General features: G+C 43.4%; 1 long non-coding RNA gene across 1 annotated transcript in view; it reads left to right on the top strand.

Annotated features, from left to right (window-relative positions):
- Nucleotides 1-2,112: 2,112 nt before the first annotated feature.
- Nucleotides 2,113-11,167, top strand: part of LOC112626760 — an 85,916-nt gene continuing 76,861 nt past the window's right edge. Inside the window, exons 1-3 of the long non-coding RNA XR_003119958.1 lie at nucleotides 2,113-5,494; nucleotides 6,871-7,093; nucleotides 8,117-9,013. This is a non-coding gene — a long non-coding RNA (uncharacterized LOC112626760). The remainder of the gene's footprint in view (nucleotides 5,495-6,870; nucleotides 7,094-8,116; nucleotides 9,014-11,167) is intronic.

Below are 11,167 nucleotides of genomic sequence, written 5' to 3'. Positions count from 1 at the left end.
ATAGCTTAGTTAATCCTTACATAATCCTAATAAAACTTAGAAGTAAACACTATTATAATTCCCCAAAGACATCAAAAGATTAAGTAGCTGCCAAGGCTCACATAGCAAGTAAGTAAGGGAGTCAGGATTCCAACCTAATGCCCTTAACTGCCTTGTTGTGTTGCTTACTGCATAGGTGAGTGAGTTAATACTCAAGGTAAGTACAAACAAAATAAATTTTAGTGACATCACTAATAGTTCTTGCAGACTAACCTTGCAAGCTCAGTAACCCTTTAAACATTATTTCATTGGGGATGAAAACACTAAACATTTGGACCAAAAAACTTAGAAGTTGGTAATTATCTGTATTAACAATCACAGAGAATAAGCTCGAAGAGGTTAAGGAGAGGAGCCTGAATATTAAATTGATTTACTCTTACCTGGAAAAAAAACCTGATCTCAGCAGATGCAATTTATGTTACTTTTATATCCACTGCAGACAGAATTCTGCCTCCACCATTTTTTTTTCTTGCCAGCCCCTATGGTGTCCACAGTGTCAGTGACCACTGTCCACACCTGCAAATAGGTAAGAACAATGATGTGGTCAAAAGAAGCCTGTTGTATTTCTACAGACTAGTAAGGCCTGGGTAGGAAGCAAGTTGTGATTGACCAGGGGTAAATGTTGGGTCCCTGCTGTGTCTCACACTAAATCCACTCTACATGATCTTGTTCTGTCCTAATTGGTCTCTATCCCAGACGGCTAATCCCTTTGGTTAATGAATACCCATAGCCTCATCATCTCTAGGAACAGGCGCCTAACCGGAGCCTGAGAGAATGTTGCCAAAGCAACTTGGCGAAAGATGCTTGTCTGCTCATTGACTGCTTTGTGCTGAGAATCATCAAAAAATGATCTAAATAACCACCATATTAGCTCCCTTAAGGAAGAAACAGTGATAGTGACTTGCCCAGGATCATACACAGCCAACCAGTGTCAGAGCTAGGACTTGAATTTAGTTCTTCTGACTACTAACAGTTTTTTTCTACTATGCCAAATACTGTTCCTGCTTTCCTTTCACCTGTACTCACTGTCATTCTCTGTGAGTCAAGGCAGCAGCTATGGTGAGATCAGAAACAATGGCCTTCATTGAATAGGTAACATTTGCCTACAACCTGCTTTGTCTCAGATACTCTTCCACCAGCAAAGTGGGAAAATAATGACAAATAAGCAGAGTAAGCCTTCTGTTTTTGAGTTTCTGTTTCTCTGCTTCAGTTTTGGGTCAGTTTTAAGACCCAAAACTTGGCGTGGGGAAGCAGGGACATTTCTGAGAGCATGCTCTGCAGCCAGCACTTTATGAAAATAGAAGTACAGGATGAAATTTTGAGCTCTTTAAGGATGACAACACTGATTGATTATCACTAGGAGCCGGTAATTGCCTCCTGGTCTTAAAGTAGGAAACCTGCTGGGTAAAAAAATAAAGACAATGAAGGGAACATTTTGTCTTATAAATTGAGCAACAGCATTATCTGGCAACCTGTTAATGTCAGAGATGATCTCTACAAAAGTGAAGATGAGCTTGACTGCACCCAAAAAGAATATTTTTTCCTATAAAATGGAAATACAAATTCAGGGTTCTGGGCAAATTTTCTTGAGTTTAAAAACAGGGAAGCTGAGGCAATATTTATTTACAGACTCCAAGTTGGAAGGAATTAACAATCCTGCCAGTTGCTCTAGAGGTGACAGGCACTTGCCTTTTCTCACTTTTCTTTTTCCCTTCTTCCCTTTCTCCTGTCTCTCCTTCTTCATTCCTTCTTTCCTTCATCAGTCAGGCTGAGTTTAAATCCTAGTCCTACCATGTTCTAGCTGTGAAGTCTTGAGCAGCTAACTCAACCTCCATGTACCTGTTGCCTCATCTATAAAACATGGACAGATGGTTGTCTATCTAGGGTTATTATGAGGGAGTTGACATCCATCAAGTATTTAGGATCTGCCACATAGTCAGTGTTGGGTAGGAACATGTCTTCCCTATTCCTGATGTTTGTTTCCACATGGAAGGACTTCTTCACTCATTATTTGATCTAAATTTTCATTGACAAATCACAGTATCACGCATGGGCTCATGAATTTTGTAATATATTTTTCAGTCGAATTATTTATATAGACAGGAACCCAACAAAAATATTTACCCAGGACCTTGTGCACTCTAGAAGTGGCCCTGGAGAAAAGCATTTGCCTACAGAAATAAACTGTTTCCTTCCTCTGCCTATATCAGTAACAAAGGTGCAGCTTTGGCCACTATCTGCCACTCCTTTGTCTCCCTGTTTGTTTAGAAGTTGATCAGGAAAGAGGGACACCATTTCCTCAGATCCCTCAAAGTCCCCAAAAGCACTCAATAGGCATTAGCTGTTATCATTTTTCAAGCTTTCAGGTTGTGTTTTATTTTCCATTTTTCTCCTTTCCTTTCATTCCAAAAAGTCTCCTTTCTTTAATTCTATAAGCTCTTCTTTGGTCCCTGAGAGATTCCTATTTGTTCATTTTTGTTTGTTTTTTACAATTATTCCAGAGATCTGGACAGTCTCTAGCACAGAAAAAAAAAAAAAAAATCCCCGTCCTTGTTAGCATCCTTCAGTAGTTGAGCTCAGTGAAAATTCCACTGCCCCCAGCCCTTCGCAGCACTGCTCTCAAGGCCAGTAGGCTGTGCCTGGGCCCTGACTTGAGAGGAAGATCACAAGAGAAGAGCATTCAGTGGGTTAAAAAAAACAGATCCCAAGGATGAAGGGAATCTACCTTTGGATTGGATCCAGAAAGTCAAAGGGTTCTAGGAATGAAGGAATTCAACATGGCAACGCTGGAAGCAAAGTAAGCGTTCAACAGTTGGATGATGATAAAGTAAGTGACTGTGAAACCAATAGGACAACATGGAGCTCATTACGATTATGATTAGGGAGACCAGGAGGAGACATGGAATAGGGCTTATGTGCAATAAAACAGAGAGGAAAGGAGGAGACAATTTATAAATGTATGTGATTTATAAATTGTCCTGTGATTATGTAAAATTAGGCATCTGTTAAAAAGATGAGAATGAGGTAATAATAGAGTTAACATGTTAGAGTAGTTGGATAATAGGATTAGTTGTTTATTTTCTCGAACTGAATGTAACATCGTTATATTACTTTTATAATTCAGTAAATTTGTTCTTTTCAAAAGACGTACACCCATGCCTTTCTCCCGGCTATCTGCAGTTCAACAATGAGGGACTTGGGCTCCCCAGGCCTGCATCACACTAAACAGTCCTGGCCACCTATGATACCCTTTCTCTTTTCTCCCTGATTTGTTGTCTATTACAGTTTGCTCCGTGGACATGTGAAGCAATCTCTGGGGGTGGGGTCGAGGAATCTGCATTATAAATAGTTTCCTGGGAGATTCTTATACACACTAAAGTTTGGACAAAGATAGCTTAATTTTTCTGCCAAAAATCTTAACCACACAGGGACTTGCATGATCTCTGTTATTTCTTGAAGCAAAGTTAATCCACTGAGATTATGCCTCATGTGTACGTGTTTTAAGTGTTCAGTGAACACTGTTCCATTTATCCTCAAAGATTTTTGTGTAGAAATTTTTTATTATAATTTATTCATAGTTTTTGCTTACAAAGTCACCTTATAAGCAAGCTATTCTGTCATAGGACCACTACTTTCTTTCCCTGTTTTGAGTCCTGCCATAATTAGGGCTGAGTGACCTTTCAGGACACACTTTACTTTGGTTCTTTGATCACAATGGAACAGAGAACACAGGACTCTGGGGTCCTGAGGCTGGCTGAAGGGCTTCAGTTTTCCTTAATTCTCTATTTTTATAGGACCTGGAAATACCCACCCATGATCCCACTGCTTCCAGCCCTCAAACTAAGAGTGGAGTCTCTAGTTGTGCACATTCCTGGGTCTCAGGGCTCACGAGGGAGTGAGGCTGAGGTGTGGCAGCTCGTCTGCGTCCGCATCCCAGCAGAGCCTCACAGGTCCTCGCTGGCCCTGCAGGAAGGAGGCCCCTCTGAGGTGAGGAGTGTTCTGACCTACAAGGGTGTCCAGTCTTTTGGCTTCCCTGGGCAACATTGGAAGGAGAAAAATTGTCTTGGGCCACACATAAAATACACTAATGATAGCTGATGAGCTTTAAAAAAAAATGCAAACAGAAATCTCATAATGTTTTAAGAAAGTTTATGACTTTGTGTTGGGCCACATTCAAAGCTATCCTGGGCTGCATGCAGCCTGTGGGCCGTGGGTTGGAGAATCTTGCTTTATGATTTTACTCAAAACAGAAACTAAGTGCTAACATTTCCCCCAATCACAATTCTATTTTACCTTTTTAAAAACTCTAAAGGGCAAGAATTTTGCTAATCTTTTCTAGAAATATAAAAACAAGCAAATATGTTTTCTAAAACAAACCAAGCCTTTTCCCCTGGGGAATTTGCAGACATAGCACGAACTCCTTCCTCATTGCTGTTTCTTGAGAGGGGCTATTAGGCTGTGCTGTGCTCTGCCTGAGGACAGGCCGGGTACACAGCCTGAGAGGCCAGTCACTGTGTCAGGAGTTCCCAGTGTCCATCTTGATAAGGCTTTGCTAAAACATACTAATACAGACTTCCATTACCTCCTGTGTATCTAAATAAACGTACCAAGTTATTTTAAAAGACTCATGTTTTCCTTTATAATAATCATTTGAAATTTCTGCCTAGTGTAAAACAACCATCTAGATTCTCACAGAATTCATGAATAATATTTAAATCTACTCTTCTAAACAGCAGTGGTTTCATGTAAGTAGTGCACTAAACACAATGCCCAAATTTATTTTTAAAGCTTTGAAGACAAATGATGAAGCCTCCTGTGAGATTATCTTTTATGTGGCAGAAGAAAAGAATCTTTGAGGGTCAAGTTGTTAGGGCAGCTACAGAAGCCACAGCCATGGGCCAGGAGGTCCTGAGGCCTCTCTGAAGGATGTGTGTGGTCATCCACTATGGGTGCAGCTGGTGTTAACAAACTAAGCTGATGCACTCCCTCTGTTGTTCCAATGCTAGACCAACGTGGGCATTCTCTAGACCTATTGTCTCCTTTACCCATTAGGGGGAAAAGCACTTCTACTGTGCAGGGATCTGCTCCTTTAAACACATAAATACCACTTAATCCACTGCCCTCAACAGAGGAAAAGACCACTGGCCTGGAGGCCTCCAAAATCCCCTCTCTTTTTCTTTCTTTCAAATCAAAGATCATGGTTCATTTCAGGTTCCAAAGCTATTTTCTAAAAATGTTTTAATCCAAATCATGACTTCTTTCTAATTCTCTTTCCTTCCTGAACAATTCAGTGCTAAAGCCATTAGGGCAGAGTGAAGACTGTAGGGGTGCCAGGGTGAAGGGAACCACAATGGTACAGAGTAAAGTGCCTGCATCAGAACAGGGTAAGGAGGCAGTCCTGCAGAGGGGCAGCTCAGCATGGTATGTTCAAGTCCTACAGAGTATTGGAGCCCAAGTAAATATGGACAGTGTCCCCGACGAGAATGGCCCAGCACAGGGAATCAAACCCCAAGCTGAGGATGCCAGGCAGTGGGAGAAGAGGGTGGAAGTCAGGGGGCTGCTGTACGGTGTCAGAGCCAAGCTGGGTGAGGAAGGCATCCCTGTAGGGGCAGCTCAGCTATAGAGAGCTAGAACCCACAAGAGGTGAGTACAAGGGAGCACATGGCGATGGGTCAGGTGGGAGGTTGGTTACATCCAGGGGATTTGATAAAATACAAAATATATTAATCATATGGAATCGAGATTTTTCACCATTGGTGAAGGGAGTCACAAATGTGGAGAGGAAGAAAATGAGAAGGAAGCCATGTGTTGAATGGGAATTCAATGTATCAGTGTGAATCCATGGTTTTCCGTATCCATAGATGTATAAATGTAGCTGTAAATGTGCGTGTGCACACAGATGTTAGTGGTGGCAGGTATCCAAGTTACCCCCAAGTTACCAGCAGCAAATCTCAATTCTTGCCTCCTCAGAAAAAAGAATTTGACTGAGGGGCATGAGGTAGAAGGAGAGACCAAGGCAAGTTTCAGAGCAGGAGTAAAAATTTATTAAAAAGCTTTAGAACAGGAAGGAAAGGAAAGTGCAGCTTATAAGAGGGCCAAGCGAGCAACTTGAGAATCCAAATGTGTAGCCTGACCTGTTGACCTGGGGTTTTATACACTGGCATACTTCCGGGATCTTGCCTTACTTCATCCCACTCCTGAGATCTTACTGGGAAGCTGCCGACCAGTTTCAGGTGTTTTCTATCTATTAGGAGACTACCTCTCCCTGGCGCTGGCTGTGACCAGTTATTTAGAGAAACAGTTAACAGCCGCCTGACCATCACCTGATGGTCGTCTGACCCTCCTGGTGTGCGTTGAGGGGGAGCCCTCCACTGCCCTGCTCATGCCTGCCTAGCTACCTACTGTAACACAGATCCAGTGCCTACCTCTGTCAGCTGAGATGCCTAGGAGTAGTGATAATCCTAATACCCAGATTTCGATCTCTAAAAATCACCTTCCGCTAAAAGAAACCAGGGCTTATTAGAGAAATGGCTGATTTCAGGGTTGGGAAAAGAAAAGATGAGCCTAGGACATCTTGAGCCAGAAAAGGAAGTGATCAAAGAATGATGGAACCATCACAAAGACTAGAAGCTGGCTGGAAAGGGCCCTCCCTGGCCAAATGGGACGATTTGTGCAACAAACTAAATAACAATGAAAGGCTACAACCCGTTGAACAAAAAGGAAATGTAAATCCACTCAGATATAAATAAATAAGTGAATAAAATATAGTTTGATAAATGGGATACTTACATAATTTCAAACGATTTCTCCACCAACACCTGTTAATTACAGAGGAGAAAAGAGTAACTTTACAATGGGAACTTCTGGCAGACATCACCTGACTCAAGTGTCAAAGTGAAGAAACATCATCAATGATGTTTCCATCAAATGGAAATCCTGTACCATCTGACAGGAGGCATTTAGGACTTCTGTGACATTCCCTCTAAAGATGCGTCATCTGAATATGACTGTGAAGAAACATCAGAAAAACTCAAATTGATTAACACTCCGCAAGGTAACTGACCTATAATCTCCCAGACTCAAGGTCAGAAAAGACGAAGAAAAACTGAGAAACTGTTTCAGGCTAAAGTTGACCTAAGGGATGTGACAATTGCAGTGCTTCTGGAGCCTTTTGCCATAAAAGACACGTAGGAGACAATTGGCTAAAATGGAAGGAAGGCTGAGGTTTAGATGGCAACAATATATAAGGGTTACTTTTCTTTTTTTTTTTTTTTTTTTTTGAGACAGAGTCTCGCTCTGTCGCCCAGGCTGGAGTGCAGTGGCGGGATCTCGGCTCACTGCAAGCTCCGCCTCCCGGGTTCACGCCATTCTCCTGCCTCAGCCTCCCGAGTAGCTGGGACTACAGGCGCCCACAACCGCGCCCAGCTAATTTTTTGTATTTTTAGTAGAGACGGGGTTTCACCGTGGTCTCGATCTCCTGACCTTGTGATCCGCCCGCCTCGGCCTCCCAAAGTGCTGGGATTACAGGCGTGAGATAGTTACATCGTGTTTCTAAAGGAGAATGCCCTTGTTTGTAGGAAACAGATACTAAAGTATTTAGAGGTAATAGGAATCAGGTTGGTGAATTACAAATGGATCCAGAAAAAAAGGAGTTATTTGTAACATACTTGTAACGTTTCTGTAAGTTTGTGATTATTTCAAAATAAAACAATTAACTTAGAAGCACATTACACTTATTCCCATCCTACATTTAGCCATTTTGAACCTGGGCCATGTTGATAACTAGGAGAGGAAATGTTACCTGCTCATGGAAGTCATCTGCCAGCATTTTCTTATTACTGACTTATGTAAAATTAGGTTGACAACATAATCTAGGAAAAAACCTCACAGTCACCCTTTCTTGTAATGCTTTCCTGAGAGTGTTGGCTAAAACACGATGAAGTTAATACCACTTAGAAAAGCAAAACCCCCTTCAAGAAGGACTCAGGGGATACATTTTCATCACGATGTTCAGCATGAGATTATCTTCTATAAGCGTGCATCCCTCCCCTAATTAGCTTCCTGACCTTCTTTCTAGTTCCCCCAAAACCCTGGCAATGGCAACTAAAAAGATGGCTTTTGTGAGACGAGCGATTGATGTCCACACCTGCTGGTGCTGAGCACGAGACAATGCACATGTGTTCTCTTGAAGGAAGAAACTTTAGAAACGTCATCTTCACACCCAATTAGTCAAGGCGTCAATCACTTGTCTACTATAGCTGCTGCCTCAGTGTCCACTTCCACTTTCAGACCCGGCATCAGCTGTGTGAAACCCAGTCGCACCCTGCTGCCTTTGGTCTAGATGTGACTTCTCCTCCTTAGAGGGGCATGATAGAGCCCATGTGTTTCTTTTCTTTTTTTTCTTTTTGTTTTTGAGATGGAGTCTCACTCTGTCACCCAGGCTGGAGTGCAGTGGCACCATCTCGGCTCACTGCAACCTCCTCCTCCCAGTTCAAGCAATCCTCCTGCCTCAGCCTCCCAAGTAACTGGGACTACAGGCGTGCACCACCACGCCTAGCTAATTTTTGTATTTTTAGCATAGATGGGGTTTTATCATGTTGGCCAGGTTGGTCTCAAACTCCTGACCTCAAGGGATCCACCCGCCTCAGCCTCCCAAAGTGCTGGGATTACAGGCGTGAGCCACCGTGCCTGGAGGAGTCCATGTGTTTCTCATCTCACCAACCCAAAGCCCAACTCACTCCACAGCTGCTGGCCATGAGGAAACCTAAGGTCAACACCAGAGTTAGGTAAATAAGCCACCCCCCAACCCCCACCCCCATACACACTTGTTTTATTTAAACTGGCCAATCCACAGCTCTCAGAGGAAAGCCCTTGGGCCAGGGTAGAGGCCTAGTCTCAAGCCCTCGCTCTCCCTTCCCACCTGCCAGTTGAGCACTCTGCTGTCTCTGGACTTCCCATCGGCCCTCAGGGATGTGTAAGTAATAATAATGCTTCTCTCATTTCATATATCTTGTTTGTGGTCGCCTCTGTGTCTCACCTGACCAACACACCCGAATCTAATTCTCCTCCTGCTCAGGGCTCTCCTGGAGAGTGGCTATCCTGGTAGGAATAAACTGGCCTCGGGCCAGAAAAGAGCCACAAGAGCTTCTGCCAGTGTTTCCTGTGACAGGGACACCTGGTCATGGGTCATGCTTAGGCATTAGGCCGTCTACCAGGATGAAAAAGTATCCTGGCTGGGTACAGTGACTCGCCCCTGTAATCCAGCACTTTGAGAGGCTGAGGTGGGTGGATTGCCTGAGCCCGGGAATTCGAGACTAGCCTGGACAACATGACAAAACTTCCTCACTACAAAAAATTAGCCAGGAGTGGTGGCGCATGCCTGTAGTCCCAGCTATTCGGAAGGCTGAGGTGGGGGGATTGCTTGAGCCAGGAGGCGGAGGTTTCAGTGAGCCAAGATCATGCTACTGCACGACCACTTCCCCTGGAGCCTCCACAGGACAGGGCCAGAGTTGACAGACACTCTCCAGAGTGGCCTCAGGACCAAAGTGGAGGCAAATCACAACGTAAGGGTAGATAAGGTGCTGAAAGCAATGGCGGTGGTAATTAGCCCTGAGGACGAAGGTGGAAATGAAGAGCTTATTTTGGTAACTGCTCCTACATGCTGATGGCTTAACCTAAGGTAATCTGTGCCTTCCAGTTTTAGGATCTCATCCAAAGTCATTATAATATGGAAGGGGGTACACTGACTTTGGGTCAGGTCCAAGGTTCAAATCCTGGCTTTATTTATTTGCTATCTACATTTAGTATCCTACTTAATCTTTCATCAGCTGTGCTAGGTACTGCTAGTACCTCCACTCTCCATTCACCACTTCTTTCTTACTAATAGAACTTCAGTCTTGTTCAGGTGATGCTGTACCTAGCCTTCCTGCCTCTGTGCTGGTTACATGAGAAAATAAACACTTTTCTTGTAGAAAGCCACTGTAGTTATATCTCACTGTGAAACACAGACATAACTGATGAGTTATCTGTAAAAATGGGGTTAATGCTAGAGGCGGAGGTTTCTGTGAGCCGAGATTGCGCCACTGCACTTCAGCCTGGGCAACAAGAGCAAAACTCCATCTCCAAAAACAAAAAAAACAAAAAAAACAAAAAACCTCAAAGGGCTGAATGAAAGGTTAGATCAAATAACATGGAAGTGCCTCTAAATGGTAGAAAAGAAAGTTGAATGCATGCTTTCTCAATTCCTTCCCTCAACCGATTTAATCCTGCCCAGAGAGGAATATGGCTTCCCTTGATATCCTATTCCCACTTTCCCCAGTTCCATGCTCAATCCAGCCAGCTGGCTAAAGTAACCACCTTCAGGTTCGGCTGGCTAGTAACCTGCAGGTGTTCAACAACACAAAGGGAACTCCAAGTGATGTCATTTTAGGGGATTATGGGGAGGACATTTTGTGATAGTAGTTGGGGACTAGGAGAAAGCTGTTGAAGGTCCTAGGAGTCCCTCAGCCATCCATTTGAGCCACCAGTCATCCTGTAACTGTCGTGACGATGGGGAAGACCTTGCCACCCAGCTTTGTAGACTCTCCTAAAGAAGTCTGAGCTTCCAATGAGTTTTTTCAACTTACCAATTAGGATCAAATTGTGAGATTTTTATGGGGAGGACTTACATCGCTTAGAAATTCAGCCAGGTGTGGTGGCTTACACCTGTAATCCCAGCACTTTGGGAAGCAGATGGGGGCAGATCACTTGAGGTCAGGAGTTCAAGACCAGCCTGGCTAACATGATGAAACTCCATCTCTACCAAAAAAAAAAAAAGCCGTTTGTGGTGGCATGCACCTGTAACCCCAGCTACTCCAGAGGCTGAGGCATGGTGATCACTTGAACATGGCGGGGCAGAGGTTGCAGTGAGCTGAGATCATGCCACTGCACTCCAGCCTGGGTGGTGGAGCAAGATCCTGTCTCAAAAAAAAAAAAAAAAAAAAATCTGTCATCGCTATTATCTACCTTCATTTTGTAAGGCAAAACTATCCGTATTAAAGTAGTGGGCCAATGACCTAAAATTTATATTTTTACTATGTAATAAAACAAGTCTCACAGTTTCATAAAAATACACTTATAGCTTTCATGC

The sequence above is a fragment of the Theropithecus gelada genome, chromosome 6 (assembly GCF_003255815.1).
Source record: "Theropithecus gelada isolate Dixy chromosome 6, Tgel_1.0, whole genome shotgun sequence".
Classification (NCBI taxonomy): domain Eukaryota; kingdom Metazoa; phylum Chordata; class Mammalia; order Primates; family Cercopithecidae; genus Theropithecus; species Theropithecus gelada.
This window is presented reverse-complemented; position numbering and strand designations above follow the sequence as displayed.